General features: G+C 40.2%; 1 protein-coding gene across 1 annotated transcript in view; it reads right to left on the bottom strand.

The window, feature by feature from the left end:
* lrrc7 (leucine rich repeat containing 7) overlaps positions 1 to 17,886 on the bottom strand; it is a 125,230-nt gene that overhangs the window by 63,987 nt on the left and 43,357 nt on the right. The window lies entirely within an intron of this gene.

Here is a 17,886-nt window from a genome sequence, read left to right as displayed (position 1 = left end):
AAAAAAAAAATAGATACATAAAATTGATGTGACAAGAGGTGACCGCTTTATCATTTTTTTAGGACACAAACCAAAAAGGTTGTTAATCACTGTTCATGAATCATAATGATTCCCTCCCAAAGATAAACAAGATAAAACATTAAAGGAAGTATAATATTGAAATGCATCTCATCCCTCTGAAAAGTATCAGCATCTTCTGTATGCTAGGTGCACATGTCAACAGGCCTTATTGAATTGCAAATAAACTCAACATGCTCAACATGCTACAGCTGCCATACAGGCAGTCCGATGGACACCTATAGAGCCCATAGGACCTGTGGGAGCTGGCCTACATATACTGCTATACTGCACACTACACAGAGAGAGCGTCAACAAGAAGAGGCAAGAAAGAGAGGAGAGAAAGAAGAAGTCAATGATGCATTAAGCACCCAAGCTTTACTCACACACACACACACACACACACACACACACACACACACACACACACGTGCACACGCACATGAATAAAGTGATCGAAGGAAAAGATTTTCAGTGGGGAAACTGTCAGTGTTGTGACTAGAAAATTTATAGTCAGCGATCCTCTGTCTCTCTCTCTCTCTCTCTCTCTCTTTCATACACACACACACACACACACACACACAATTCATAAAGTCACATGCAGCTCCGCACACTCAGTACACTCAGATACACGCATGGATGGACACTTACACTCTACAGTGACACAGTATGCTACACAAACACACACACACACACACACACACACACACACACACTGGTCTGAGGTCTCCCCTCAGTCACATGCAGTGGAGCGGTCTATTATAGTTCTCCACACATCGGTGCCTGCAGTGAGCCCGGAGACTTCTCTCAAACGTAAAGAAAAAACACTGTCAAACAAAATTAGCACGTCTCGTCCCCGAGATGAAGTCATGAATGGACGAAAAAAAACATTCACTGTATCATCATTCAAATGCTGTTTCTGTGAGAGAAAACCAGCCTAGTCTTTGTCATGTCTCACAGCAGTTTTACATAATATGTTCCCTGTAATCTTGTCGTAATGAATGTTTGATATGCTTGCATGGTTGTGCAAAGCTCTGTGGGACATTTGCTGGTATTTTCATAAACCAAGTCAGACAGCAGCGAGCAGTATGAAAAATATCATTAAACCTGTGACTTCGCACAGGAAGAAATAACTTTAATGATGGCTCTGCTCCATTCAGGCCATTCAGCCATTATTTATGTCATTGGTCACACCTGTGTGTTTCCTGCTTGGTTTGGTTGAGATATTTCTTCTTCTTTTGGGCAACAAAGTAAGTGGTTTTAAACGAAAGGGGAGGATTTTAAATAAGTGACCACAGAATGGAGAGTTTTATTCTCCTCGTGACTTTCCTTCCTGTTAAAGTGTTCATTACTGGCTGCTTCTAAGGAGAGGATGGGAAATCATTCCCTTCCTCTGAGCCTAAAAGGAAGTGGCATCATGCCAAGTCTCCATTCCCTCTTCTGATCCTAGTGAGAGCAGCTAAAAGTCAATCAAGTTCTGCTCCTAGAGTGGTTTTATATGTACTGAACAGTTGTGAACTACCACTGCAGACTGACAAAAATCTGTCATGACTGCAGTTGGAGAGGATTTTACAGCCACTATTGTCAAAAAATCCCATGAAAATACTAAAACCAACAAAGAATCATTCAAACTAAGTATTTTCCGTGTAGCCAAAGTCTGATACAGCCATTTTCTTTGTGCCATAGACCTCCATGATTGTCTAAAAACTATTCAACACAAACATGTTCTCACTCCCAACTCATCAAATACCACAGCTTTGGTCTGTGGCTTGAAGCTTCAAATTATGACACTCTACTTAACCTCAAGCTTCAATTTTTGCAGGTGCAGGGTCAAGTTAGCAATTATAAATATGCAACATCCAGTTACAGAATTCAGAATAAAGCTCGCTGACAAACATTTTACATATTAGCTCTGGTCTGTGTACGTTGTGAAACAGTGGCAATTTCGTTTAGGGTTGGGCCCCAAATCTACTCTGTTAGGTTCAGGAAAAGGTTTTGGTTGAAACAAGAATGTAAGTTCATTCACGTAACATATCAGTTTTGACTTTTGGTTACACACGGGACTCAAACTCCGGTGTCCTGGGTGGTAGTCCTGTTTTTGACCCGTCGACCACTTCACAATCTCTTCCACACATGATCTTTTCTCGCTCTTTATACAACCACACTACAGGGGCGCCTCGAGACATGATGACGAGGCTTTCATATTTGACTAATTGGGAGTGAGAAGGGGCTTTAAAAACACATCAGTGAGCCACACTGTTGCACTGGGTGACATTCTCCTTCTTCATTACTAACACACACTGTAGTCTGTTTCAATTTGATCCCACTGTCCTGCTGCCAGAAATACTCTCCAGATCGTCAAGTCTGCAGCTGGAAACAGTCCCCAATGCAGAACGTTTGCAGCAAACAACAGTGTCCAGCTGTTTTAGAAGTTACTGTCCATATCCATTCACTTCTTGGGGAGGTTACTGGGGGAAATGATTATGAGTGATACTTTAGGTAGAGACTAATAATAACTGACACCCTGGCAGCACTTTCATGGCTTTGGAAACATTGGCTAAGTGCGATAAGCAATAGTAAAAGTTAGTAGTAAAAGATGATTAGCATCCTCTTAACATGGAAAATGCTGGTTCCAGTTAAATGAGACGCACAAGGCATAAAGGAGTAAGGTGGATAGCCTTTTTGAAATATGAAACGATATATTTGAGAGCCATTTATAATCATTAATGTCTTCAGTAGGAACAAAGGGGTTGGGATTTGCTGGCAATAACAAAAAATACAACAATAAAGAACCTAAAAAAATGGATGGTGTTTACAGAGAAATATCTGACTGAGATGATGAAACCCCAAAGAGCAGCACACGCCAGTGCAAACTGAGACAAGCCATCTCTCAGTCTTCCTGTCTGATATCCAATGACAGCTGAGCTGAGACGGACAAAACAAGACAGGAGACAGATGCTGTCGATTTAGAGAGATTATTCTCCTGCTCCCGACGTCATGCTCATTCTTCTCTCTCAGTTCACTCTGCTTTTAAAAAGTTTCTCTCAGGATGCTACCAGCTCTAATCACATGTTCGTTTCAATCACATGTTCCTGCTTTTATTCCATCTCATCTGTGCTCTTTCATTAATGAAGGCTCGGGTTATTTTCGCTACAATGAGATGGCTATTATTAATAGACTCAATAGGTTCAAATTACCTCCATGTTAAATGCTGTGAGTCTGAAACGGATGAGAGGATCTTAAAGGCTCTAACAGAGGCCTTAGGGTCGCTCTCTCTCACATTCAAACATTCTGACGTACTCACAGTCGTCAAATGAAGAGCTCAGACCAGAGGCTGCCCAGGTCTTTGTCTCATTAAGAGGAGACTGATTCGCCCACGGCAACACGTGGACCGACCGGCACAGGATGTAGACCGACCTGCCTCCTCCTCCTCCTCCTCCTCCTCCTCCTGCCGCCTCCTGGGAGACTGTCACACATTCTATCCCCTCTCCAGGAATTACTGGACCAGTTTGGACTTGGCACATGTTTTAGGAAAGCCAGTACTTTAATACTAATATCAGAAGTAGTACTGACATTTTAGCATCTTTAGTGTGGACCCTGATGTAGAGCTGCAATGATTAAGTGATTAATCCATTAGCTGTCAACTATTAAATTAATCATGGTATTCTTTTAACACAATAAAGTTCTTCGACTCCAACTTCTTAAATGTGAATATTTTCTGGTTTCTTTACTCCTTTATGACAGTAAACTGGATGTCTTTGAGTTGTGGACAAATCAAGACATTTGAGGACATCATCTTCTGACATTTTTCAATGTTTTCTGGCATCTGATAGATGTGAACCACTCATCATTTAATCAAGAAAATACACAGATTAATCAACAATAAAAAATAATCGTTATTTGGAGCCCAATCATGATGCATATATTTCTACCATGGACTCTTATGAACCCTGGAGAAAACTGATACTCGAGAGATGCTTCATTATTTTTAGAACTGTGATGACCAGCCTATCAGCTACTTACTCTCTGATACACTATCTGGTTTAAATTTGTGGACAAAATAAAATAAAATAATCTGAAAATGGACATTTGTATTCCACAAGGGACTGACTTTTAAAACATTACAGTCAGCTATTTTCTCTGCAGTATAAAACAACCTGCAACAACAAGAGCCTGTGATTTTATATTTCCTCTGTGTAACAGGGTTTTAGAAAGGGATTACCCACTTTGTTAGAAATGCTGCCTTTCAGCTCATTTTCGAGCTAGCTTTGAAATTAGTTTTATCAGTGAGTTATTGTCCTGAAAGATACTGAGCTTGTGGTTTTCATTGAACAGAAACCTGGAATGAGTCAACTACTGTTAGTCTAAGGTTAGTGAGGTACTGTGGCAATGATGTAAGAATGAAAGGGAGACAATATTTCCCGGAAGCAGCCAAAGAAAAGTTTGGGCTCACTGCTGATTTAGCACTAAAGTTCATTCAAATGTTCTGCACAACAATACACTAGAGACCCTCTTGTTCATAAGGCATAAGATGCAAAGACGTCCTGCAAAATGCAAGTTCTGCTGTTGAGCTGTGACTTTCTTTGACTCTAGAAAAATTCAAACAATTATAGACAAAGAATAAAAGAGGTTTCTCCATGTGTGGATGCTTGATATACAAACTGGGTTGCAGCAGAATCCCAAGACCTATTTGTATGTTTTGTACTGTATATAAATGTAAAAATGTTTTTTTAAAGGCTGCATTTATGTCATTTAAAATATATAATAATTTCTACACTATATTTGACACCTTATCACCAGGATAAAATGTTGGAAGTTAACATTTTTGCAAACTACTTATCTGTTCACATAGGGTACCTATCATATTGATATTTCAACAAAACGTGTCATAGCATGTTCACAAAACATGTTTATTACCTAACTTTTATGTCTAGAATTGGAAGGAATGGTGATGAGGTTACAGGCAACAAGACTGCCAAGACAGTGACAACCGTTTGAGTCTGGGTTTCAACATTTGTGTGACACAGTGTCACAAAATATGATCTTTTCTTAACCCTTACCAAGTTGTTTTTGTGCCTAAACCTAACCAGACCATAAGCACAGCCTTGCCATATTATAAAATTAGGAACGTAAAGTTGCAACATAAGGAAATGTTGAGCGTCAACATATCAGTTTTTTGGTTTTTTTTGCAGAAATGTACATTGCCAACATTTATTCTGGTGATTGTGTTGCTATTCGAAGCTGCACTGTTATCCACATACAGTAAACATTATATACTGACAACAGCATAAGATGCCCTACTTAGATTCACATGACTTGTCCGAGGTCAGTTCCCTCCAGATCGAAACTGAGCAAGCAGGAAACATGGAGACAACATGGAGGGAGAAACACGCACACACACACAAACTCAGCAGATTCAGCAGAAACACTGGGTCACACCGTATGACACGTTGAACAAGTGTGAAAGACTCAGCTACACACACACTCACACATACACACAGGGCCGACCATACAGTGTGAAGCACCTTGCTACAGACCTGCCAGGTGGTTTTAACAACTGCATGGTGACCTATGGTTTTTGTCAAACTGTTTATTTGTCCATTATCAACACATGAATATAATGCCACCATGTTATGTGCACCAACAGCGGCTCCTTTTATTTTCTATGTGAACCAGCAGTGAGGCACATTCTCATACTGTATGTGACCACGCTGCCTCGCCACTGTCCTATTTTACACACCCATGAAAAGCTGCATTATCTCAGAATGGACTCGGCACATAATAGCTACAATATCATGGCCTGACTTCCTCCTTGCCGGTGACAGGTCATCTCCTTTAGTGTTCTTGTAGCTGTCACAATGGATGAGCGGAGAGTTTTTGTTGAGACAGAGAAATACCTGGAGCTCTAAGACTTGTTCCGTCACTGAATCACAAAAAAGATGCCCGCTGAGCCACAGCTGTGGATCTCAAAGTGAAGCCTGAGGAATCACATGACACTGCTACAATGGGCATTTTGCACCTGAGGGTATAATTCAAGCTAACACTGAAAACAGTGCAAGTATGTAATAATAATATGAGCAGAGACAGCAGGAGATTGTCTGCGGCTTCTTAAAAGGCTCCATTATAAGGCTGCAGAAATAACATCTCTGGTTTGTTTTTTACCTGGTTAAAATGACTTCACTGTTAGAGGAACAAACCAATTCATATAAAACGCACACTATTTGGGTAAATTATACAAGAAAAAGGGCTGTGACTAATGATTATCATCATTCCCGATTATATTTATGATCTGATCAATCATTCACACTATAAAATGATGGAAAAAGTTAAAAACAGATTATTTCATTTTTTCAAAGCCAAAGGTAACATCTTCTGATGTCTTCTTTTATCTGACCAACAATAAAAAAAATAGAATAATAGCAATTTGACTGTTGACAAACAATAAAATGCTTTATGAAACATTTTTAAGCAGTTGTTTATTGTAAAGTTTAAACTGACCTTTGCATTTGCGAAGTAAATGGTTTATAAATCATTTAATTGTTTGTTAACAATCAAATAACTATCAACTAAAGTTACATTTATTCAAAATGTTCTATTTTTTAATGATGCTTATTAGAAAACATTACCAAAAATAACAAAACATTCACAGAAACCTCTCAAACTGTTCAAATAAATCAACAGACTTTTTAGCACTAATGAGAGAAGTATTTTAAAAACAAGCCAAGTCTGTGAATTATTTCAAACTGACTAATGCTCATTCTTTCCCATGTCACCCATTTATTTCTGTGCCTGGGCTGGTTGCTCTTTTCCTACAAAAACACACAAATAAGAACTACAACTGCTTCATGGCAGAACAGCTGAATAATTTACCTAAAGGAATATGAGATGTGCTACAGAACAACGCTCGAGAGAAAGTGGCACGGCTGGCATTGGATGAAGTTCAATATATTTCATTCTTAAAGACACATTTTCCTGCTAAAACTGAAACAGGATCCAGAATCTCTTGTTCGAGCCAAATAATTATGTCACCCTGGAGAGAACAATGTGCATGATGCAACCATGGCAACACTGTCACTGAGACTGGAGGGGGGACGGAGCGATGCTCCCATATGAATCTGTACTCGCAGTGAGGAAAAAAAATCGTATTAAACCAGTTAAATGAACAAAGCGAATGTGATAAATTTATCCTCTGAGAGACCAGTTTGGAACAGTTTCATGCAGCCTGTGTGAACCTACAGTACAGTACGTGCCGTGACGAAGAGGATAACGTTTGTGTCTGTTCCTCCTCCCTCTCTCCTCTCCTCTCCTCTCTGCTTCTCTTAAATCCTGAAAAGGTTCCCTTCCACGGATTTGTTGGTTTTAGCAAAATGCTGCAAAATTGCATTAAAGGTGTGTAGTTTCTTTTTTAAACAGGGTAATGCTCCAAGTCATACTCCAAAATCCAAAATTTAACATTAATTCACTCCCTGTAGGCTTGAAGGGTGGCTGTGAAACGTTTGCAACTTTGGTCAGCTTAAATGCAAGCTACAAAGGATTTATGTCTTCTCATAAAACTGCTGAAGGGGGATTGCAACTACAGCTGTTTTCATTATCAAATACTTAAATTTGGACCTAAAATTTTCTTGATTACTCAAGTAAATGTTCTTAAAAGGCCAACAATATTGAAAAATGACTGTCAAAATGTCACAGAGCTCGCAAGATGATGCCTTAAAATATCTTGTTTTGTCCAGCCACAAATCTAAAACCCAATAATATTCAGTTTATGACAGAGAAAGACAGAAAATCTTTACATTGGAAAAGCCTGAACGATGTAATGTTGGATACTTTTGCTGAAGAAACAACATACAGATGCAATATGTGAGAATTGGCCATCTCTTGAATTCACACTCACAAAGACAGAGGGGGGAGAAATATGCTGCTTCCCGTAGCTGCTGTTAGCCAGCTAGCTCAGTTAGCCGTGCAGTAAGCAGTCCAGACTGGGAGCTCAGAGTGGTTTTATTAGAAAGACAGGCTGAGGTGGCTCTTTAGCATGCTAACTTCAGTAGACAATACATAGACGTCTTTGACACAATGTCAAAACTATTATTTCGTCATATTCTGTTGGGTTAGGGGATCGGGTGGTTTAAGTTAATTTTTTAAACCAATCTTTTCATCAAACTATCAGCAGATTAAAATTCTGTATTAATCAACATATTATTATGCAGCATATACTTCTGCACGGTCCATCCATACACTCAGTATGTGCCAAAGAAATCTGCATTTTGTGAAAATATCCTAAATGCACTGCTTCCCTGTTGAGCTGTCACCCTCTTTGAAGCTCCAAAGCTCTTCTGGAAAGAGTCATATTTTAGCAAAAATATCTCTATGAAGTGGCTATATAAAGATACGCTCTGATAAAGACTGAATTCAGCTGGACTCTTCACCACTTCCTTCGGCATCATCTGTGACATCACCGAAACCGACAACACCAATATATCACCATCACAGCTACTGCTACCGCCGTCATCATCCTCGATAATATCACAATTCATCCCCATCATCATAACACACACTGCAGATGTACTGGTATCTCTGTGCCCCTTCCCTCACTGGGTCTCTTTCCCTTGGCCCATCACCATGACGATGGGAGCCGGTTCCATGGATACAGTCACTAGGCAACCAGCAGCATCAGCATCAGCAGCAGGAACAGCAGTGTCCTGTCAGAGCGAACGTTACAGTGGAGCAGCAGAGAGAGAGAGACTAAGCCAGCCTTCGTCCGAGAGCTGCATGCAAGTTTGCTCTTTGACGACAGAACATTACTGCATTTATCGTGTCTCGGATCTGAGGCATCTCAACACTCAACAATACACTCAACAGTAAAGATGCTCACTGAAATCTAGACTGGAATAAAAAGGACACTAGTGAGGACATCTATAGTTAGACTAAAATGAGTACAGTATGTGGCTACAATGGAAACAGATAATAACGGTCTGGATAAAGACTGATGTGTGAAGAAATTCACATATCTATCTACATTCTGTCTTTCATAAAAGGGGACAACCAAAGACACAAAAATGAAGCACCAACCTGATAGTACAACAATACATAATACTGAAATTCTTAGTTAGGGCTGTAATGAACGATCGCTTTCATTACTGATTAATCCATCCAGCATGAAAATCACATGTTTCATCCATTCAGTCCAAAATCCAAATATATATCCAGTTACCTATCCCCCCAGAAAATGGTAAAAATAAGCACATTCTTACATTTGGGAAGCTGGACTGTCTCTTTAACAACTAGACTGGCAGTTAGTAGACACATACCACCACCAAGGCCAAACAGTCTCCTTTCATTCAATCAAGCTTAATCCAACATCAAACTCAATAGCCCTGCGTAACTCTAATCTTTTAATCAGCTATAACTGCTTAATGTTAATGACAGTGAAAAAATAATTCCTGGATCCGCCCCTTTATCCTGATCCACACCAAAAGTTAATGGGGTCTATTCTGGGCTGAGACACATCCTCCATCCAAGTTTTGTGGAAATCCGTTGAGTAGTTTTTGTGTAATCCTGCTGAAAGACCAGCTAACAAACAAACGAAGGGACACGGGTGAAAACATAACCTCCTTGGCGAGAGTAAGTAATCAGTTATCAAAATGGTTGCCGATTAACTTTCTACCGATTGACTGGTCGATTAATGGACTCACCTAAAAGCTAAGTCTTCCTAAGGAGACTACAAGTACCTGGAATACTTACTGAGGGAGAGTATTATCAGCAAATGCACAAGTAAAAGAAACTGCTCTGCCACTTGTGCCAATCTGTAAGCAGCATTTTTGCTGCAATTGGTCCAAGTGGTGTTGATTTAAACTACTTGAGAAAGTCTTGGACTGAATTTTATAGACATTTGTATCAAAAGTTAAGTCATAAGAAACTTTAAGTATGCTCCAGGAAAGAGAATCTGTCAAGAAAGAATAAGTCACCGCCACTGCACTACAATTATAAAAAAGTCAATTTTGAAAATAGTCATAACAAATTGATAAAAAAAAAAGGTTGAAACTGTCCTACATTCCTCCAATACTGGCACATTTTCCCACCACTTTTTATAAGGAAATAAAACTATAAGAACTCAATTTATGACAAAAATGTCTTCGTAAGAGGGATAAGTTGAATCTACAGATCTCAGATACATGTAATAGAGTTGCAAGTACAATATTTCCAACTGAAATGCAGTCCAGTAGAAATATAAAGTAGCATAAAATGAAAACACCTAAATAAAATACCTGAAAACTGTTCTAAAATAAATTACTTGGGTAAACTGGTTACATTGCCACTGGAACAAACCTACCAGCATTCAATTAAGAGTCTCCAAAAAGTAACTAGCTGCCATGTCTGTAAGCCAACAGAAGGACAAAGACGTGATGTGTACCGAGGAAGAGAAATGAGGCAGATCACTCTACACGTCTGGAGAATTACATGCGGTCTATTCTGTATAAACACAGACTGCAGACTGGGCTGATGTGCCCCATGATGCCAAAGAAAGAGACCGATACTGAAAACACATAAAGGCCTGTTCATAAAATGATACAAAATAAGGCTATTAGCAATGACCGCAAAGCCCTGCTGAAAAGAAAATGTATTAATAGAAGCCATCTCAGAGGCAACACACAGACAGAGAAGCTTTGAAATATGTTGCATTGAAGATTGTAATTAAATATTCCCTTTGATTAGATGAAGCCCCTTTATGCATGTTGCTTTAGTGCCCCTGCTGCAAGTCAGAAAGACACTCAGTATGTGTGCTGTTTGGTCAAAAGACTGGACCAAAAAAAAAAAAAAAGAAAAATTCACAGCTTAAAACTAGAAAAATTATGATCCAGACAATAAAACTGGTTAACCTTGTGCAGGTGTGTCACGGTAGCAATAAAGCATTCAGCCGGATGGTTAACAAGCCTTTGTCATTACAAGCGTGACTGATATGGCTAAGTTACGGGCGAGATAGGCTAATAAGCAACAATACCTCAGGCTGCTGGATTTAACAGGTGTGTGCATGTGTGTGTGTGTGTGTGTGTGTGATAATGTCTCAGCTATGTGAAAGCTATCATGGCAGAACGGCTGGGGGCTTCATGTCAAGACAGGAGGGTATATATGACACTGCATCATATATCATTCTCCCTCACACACACACACACACGCACACACAACACACACACCTCTCCTCTCTCTCACACACTCTCTCTCTTCCTGCAGTCATGGCTTTTTCATTAGCTCATCACAGGCCCGTGAATGACAGTGAAGGAACCGATGTGATAGAAAAGGAAAGAAAAAGAAATAATCATATTCAGCACAGAGCCAGGTGTTGTTGCTAAACAGCAATATCAATGAAAATATGAAATAATGGTGCTAAATTTATCACATGACACAAGCCTCATTAAATATGTATGGTCATGGGAAGATCATGAGATACCTTAGAATAAAACCCTGAAGCTTCTAATGCACATTTTTGGATATTGCATATACATTTTTTTCCCTGTGCAATGATAATCAGAGTGTGAACAGCACTGATGCTGCTGCTCGTTAAAGGGTGCACTCATGATCACAGGACGCATGACAAACACTGCAGCAGGTATGTGTCAATCCGTGCAGCCTTACGTTGTAGAGTAGAGTAGTTATCCATCTGTCAGGCTGCTGGTGAAGGATCCGGTCTTGTAAGAAAAAATCACTCTGGTGGCCCCTGTGGACACCGCAGCAGCACCGGGTAGGATCAGTCTACCGGGACGAACCGAGCCGGTGTGAAACCAGGACAGGTACCCGCGCTACCAGCCGCATCCTTAGTACCCGCGGGGCCAGAGAGCGGTGGAGATGCGCACGTCAACCCGGGTGAGAGTGAGACTCATTTCAGGATCATTCGGTGAGGTTTTAAATCCAAGTCACACTCACACGCTACACCGCTTTGAGTCAGAGCTCCTCGGATGGTTTCTTTACTAGATGCCTCGCTCCGCCTCCATGTTTAAGAAATAAGACATTTTAAAAAAGCAAAGATGCGGGCACATGCGGGAGGATAGAGAGGTCAGTGTGCGGTTATTAAAACCGCACCGAATTGACGGATCCGTGACCGAGTCTGTGAGCGGTGCCCCTCTTCTTCTTCTTCTTCCTCTTCTCCGTAACCGTGAACCCCGCTGCAGGGAAAACACATTGAGCAGGAGCGTCTCCTCCCATCTATCCCCCGTAGAGAGAGGAGGGAGAGGAGGAGGGGAGGGAGGGAGGGAGAGATGGATGAAGATGGAACGAGGACGCCAGAGTATGCGCGTGCGCAGGAAAGTGCGCGTCAGTGTTGTAAGCCTAATTGTGCACGAGTGTGTGGTGTGTGTGTGTGTGTGTGTGTGAGAGAGAGAGAGAGAGAGAGAGAGAGAGAGAGAGAGAGTGAGGGAGAAAGAATGAAAGTCGTCTTTTTATCTTATCATCGTGTCAACACACACACACGCACGCACACGCACGCGTGTCCCTGAGACTGTTGCCATGCTGCCTCTCTCTTCTCCTGTGAGAGAAAATGTTTCTTCTGCGGACAAAAATAGCCCAATGTTGCTAAAACGTGATTTTAAATGAGAAGGGTTTGTGTGTGTGTGTTTGTCAGGGCGTTGGATGTTTTATTACACTATTTTGTTACTCTAAAAATATCCACATACTGTACACACAAAGGGATACAACTGTTACTTTAGTAGATGATTAACCTGCTGATTGATTTCAGTTGGTCTATTGTAGGGCTGGACGATACATCCATATTATATTGTTATTGTAATATTATAGTATCATATATAATCTTATCTTATCTTATCTTATCTTATATCGTGATATGGCAAAAGTGTTGCTGGCTTTAAAGTCTGCAGTACAGTAAACTAATTTTCTGAACTTACTAGACTGAGCTACTTCTTCTAATACTTGCCTCTCTACTCGGTTTGACTCGGCACAGCAGCCATTTGCATTCCCACCACAGCTGTGCTACCTGCTTGAAGGTGTGTCTTAAACCAATGACGTGCTTGTCCCGTGCTAGTACTCTCGAAGAATCACCGCTAACAAAGTGGCTCCGCTAATTCAGTTACAAACACGTTGAATTGCCCGTAACTTCTTCACAACAAACGCCCGCCGTTATTAAGTCATTTGAAAGCTTTTATCGTGAAGCAGCATTACAGGAAACGCTGCGTTCTCACCAGCAGTAACTCAACATGAATCCCGAAACAGCTGAAAGTGAACACGATGAAACAGTAAAACACGACGGATGTTAGAAAGTACAAACAGGACAAGAGAAACTAAAGAGATTCAGTTTGAGGCTACAAAAGTATTGAGAGCTGAACACACACACCTTTAAAAACATCTTTCTCTCAGGTTTCCTGCACAGACATGAGATAAATATTTATTTTAGGGGGAGGCGGATGTCGCGAGACGTCACAGCAGCTCGCTTGGATGTGGGCTCAGGTTGGCCCCACTACGGAGCACGTCCATCGCCGGCGCAGCTGGATCACCGACATCAGCAACAAGCAACTATCCCCTCTGCCAAAGACTCAAACTTTCTGGCCTTATGCCCGAGATAAATGTGTCCCTTCTCCTCTTGACCTACACTTAAGTTTCAAACATAAATCTGAATCTGACAGTTGAAACTATTCCATCTATCAAAAATGATGATCACTGTGTCATTGAAGCCTGAGCTCATTATTTAAATTCACAGGACTGCTGCTGATAGCGATGACTGACTCACAGTAAACTTGTAAATTCTCTTGTCGTCCTTCACATTACTGCTATGCGTCGAATGATTTCACTCGTCTGTAGGAAATGTAATGTTTCTTGAGAGTGTATGATGGAGGTGCAGAGGCTTTAAGTGTAACATGAATAATTGTTGAGAAATCCAAGACTTTGTGATGGATGATGACCTGCAGAGGACCCCTGTTAGTTTTGTGATGGACACCATGACGCCAGTTACATTCTATTTGTTTCTTTTAATATCAGTTAAAGTAATAAATCCACAAAACAAACAGTTGGCAGTTGTTCAATCTTGGCAACCAATTATGAGCTGGTTGGCAATAAATTATTAACTTAACTTCCTCTGAAATGTGAAACCCTTTCATAATAGTTGATTGGGGCAGTTCATGTCCTCAACTCAAAGGTCTGATCTGGTTTGTAAATTGTTGCCTGAGGTATTTTATCCCTGCTTATCATTTCAGATTTCCTTATTACATTCGGTGGCAACAACATTTTACATTTTCTAGTCATGGTGATATCTACAGTGCAGTTAAAAATTGGAAAGGATAGTGGTTATGACATTGACTGTATCAATAAACCTGTATTCTTTATCATGGCCACTGGTTTCAAAAAGAAATACAATTGTATGTAAGCTTATCAAAGACTCTACTGCTCACTTGATTTATTATCTCTACAGTTTCTGAATAGGTTTATGGTCTCAATCACTAGTTCCATGTCTTGTTCATTACAGCATGATGTTCATTTTGTAAATTATGGTCCCATTGAGAGTAAAATAGACAATCTATTATAGTCATGTTGTGATACCGCGGCGTCTCCTCAGGTTCTCTGTCAGATCCAGTCAGCATAGAGGCAAAGGGATGCGTATCCTCCTCAGCATCACCATTTCCTCCAACATGACACAACCATAATGCTAATGCAGGCAAGTGTGGGCAAGTATTTAGCATGAACCAATGCCACAGCATTCTTAGCTAATTTGTCATGCCCGTTCCTGGACAGGCTTTAGAAACTCACAATAGTCAACAATAAAATGTATACAAGTCAGCACAAACACAAACAATAGTGTGTTACAGTTACCATTCAACTCAGTGACGAGCACAAGATTATTCCTGACTACATGGCTGTTGCCTCTCCGCAAACTGTTTCATCTTGATCTTGATCCATTTGAAGTTCTCAAGGTTAAATCCTGAGATGCAGAATTGTCCAGTAGGGATGTAGTTCCTAGAAGCAGGCCTTTGACAGGTCCAACTCCAGGGCAATCAGGATACAATTGTTTGAGGAAATTGTCTGCCCCTCCCTTTTAACCACTGCTGAGGAGTCCTTGAGCTCAACAGAGACAAAAACGGGCTTCAGTGGACCTGCTCAGAGGCTAACAGGCAGCTTTCAGGTACAAACTGTGTGAGTGCGGAGCAATACGTTCCTGCAAAAGAGAATTTACCCAAACAAAGGTCAAAAACCGAAAATAAAATAACTTGAAATAATTGGGTAAAATCCTCTATTTCATGATGTGATCAGATTAAGAAGATCTCTGATGTTAGGAAAGCTCACGTGCCAGCAGTGTTGTCATTCAGTTATGTCGGTCTCAATGTGATAAAATGTTAGCAGAACTTCTGAAGCGCAGAGTCACTCATGGTGGTTTGTTTTAAATTCTCATAATCTAAATCCAGACAATGTAGACAATAATTCTACAGGACGACCAGGTGTGGACCAGGCACGTAGGAGCTCAAAACAACAGCAGATGGCTTAAAACTGGAGCAGTTACATTAGCAAATGGATACAAGTTTCTGGAATACAAGATATAATATATATATGACATATAACTCCCTTTAAGGTTGTGTGGACAAGTGGATAAAACACTGACCCCCGACACTTGAAAGCAAAATATAACCTTCAGCTTTATTTCACTCTACTCAACTCTACTCTAACAAATGACATAGTATCCTTATGCCGTATGTGCCAGTTGCCAGTGCCAGAATGAAGCTCTAGTTAAACCCAGATGGCAGCACTGGGACTCTCCAAGATTGACTGAGTTTAACAACAGTCTGTGAGAAAACAGGAAGCTGGCCAGCCAGTCGCTCTGTCACTCATCAAGTCATCTCTCTTTTTCTGTCTCTCTGGGTGGGTTAATGTGAAAAATTGCTCACTTCCATATGACGAAAGCCTCAATGGCAGTTACTTAGGAGTGACTAAGGAATGACTCAGGAAAGACTTTATAATTAATTAATCACAAATCAATTACTAATTAGTCAATCATTAGTTACCCCTTTTTTGCATCTTCAAGAGAAGTGAAGCATGATGCTGAATAGTGACCAGGTAGACTCTTGAGCGGCAGGTTTAAAGAAGGTTGACGTGAGGTCCACATGTGAATATTAATATATAAGGACTGTGGTGTGAATATAGTGATCAAAATATTGTAGAGAAACCTGCTGTTTGTTTTTTTAAGAAACTAATTGTGAACTGTGAGAAACGACTTAGTAGCTAATCATTAAGTAATGAGGGACTACTCAGTAGTATGTTTCACTTTACTTGAAGGTAAAGCTAATGATTAAGTAATTAGAAATTAAAGCGTCTGGTAACTACTCAGCATTATGTTTCACAATTCAATTGAACGAGCATAAAAAGAGTAACTTATCATGAAATAATTAGTTATTCACGAGTCATCACGAGTTGGTGCCGCTAAGCAGTTGGCTCAGAAAGTGGCCAGTATGTCCATTCACATGTGTATTAACTAAGTATCATCAGCTAATGATTCATTGATATAGTATCTCCCATTCTGTTCTCAAGTAACTCATCATTATCTACTATATAGTCCTTAAATCAGTCGTTCTGAAGTGACTACTGACATTTTTGTGTACCTTATTATAAAGTGTTATTCAAAGACCAATAGTATTGTTAACTTATTGGCATGACAGCAACTAGAACGACACAATGGGGACACAACCATCAAGGCTGGAAGTCGGTACGGTTTTAAATAAAGCTATTGGGGAAACGATGGATGCTTAAGGGTCGTCCACACACATAAAAAGGTGATAAAACGTCAAAGTCAACATCGTGTCAAGTTTTCACTTAAAGGGATGTAACTACCCTTAGGCTGACTTTGAAAGAGTCCTGTATAACAGCTGGGACCATGTTCATCGCCTGGCCAGAGGGGCCTCGGGCTTTTATAGTTGAATTAAAGAAGTTTTGTTTGTAAAACAAGATGTCATACGATAAAGTGGTCTACTTTTAGAAAGTCTGTCGCGTGGGTTCTCTCTGGGTACTCCAGCTTCCTCCCAAAATCCAAAGAAATGCAAAAAAAAAAAGAGTAAGGTTTCTCAAAATTGTCCGTAGGTGTGAGTGTGAAAGCTTGTTTGTCCCTATATGTGAGCCCTGTGGTGACATTCGCCCAATGTCAGCTGGGATCGGTTCCAGCTACCCACCTCCCCCCACCCCCTCCGTGACCCTGAAAAGGATAAGCAGTTTCAGATGATGGATGAAAGGATGGTAGGTAGTATCCTAAGGTTTTTGTGCAAATGGATGTATGGTGGTTTAGTCAGAAAGTCTGTATATCCTGGAAAGATGTGAGCTGTTATTGACTTATTTTGTAAGTAGTTTTTTGGATTAAAATGTCAAGACATCCCAACAGACAACAGTTGCTTTTTTAAATCATGTTTTTCTACATGCAGCTGCTCCCTCTAGCACTTGCCCTCTGTTTGATTACAGTGATGTTTTACATTACCGGCATTTTATAAAAGCTGTGAGCCACAAGTGGAAAGGCTTTACAGTGATTTAAAATCAATACGAGGAGGGCTTTACTGAGCTTCACGTTGTGTCTGTTTATGACTGACTGCTGCATGTGGGTTTTCTCTTCAGGTTCAATGGTCCCAAATGTTATATAAAAAAGTTATTGATTAGAAATATTTTTGCAGCATTTTTATTTATCGATCGATCTAGACTGTCAAACACCAGTATGCACAATTAGTTGCTCATTCCAACTTTTTCAAGCTGTGAAGGAGAAGTTTAAAACTGTACAAGCATCATTTTCTTATTCCTGTATAAAAAGCAGTAACTAATACAAGATAGAAAGTTCAAACTCCATTAAGTGCAAACATCTTTGGCACA

The sequence above is a fragment of the Pagrus major genome, chromosome 11, assembly GCF_040436345.1.
Source record: "Pagrus major chromosome 11, Pma_NU_1.0".
NCBI lineage: Eukaryota > Metazoa > Chordata > Actinopteri > Spariformes > Sparidae > Pagrus > Pagrus major.
This window is presented reverse-complemented; position numbering and strand designations above follow the sequence as displayed.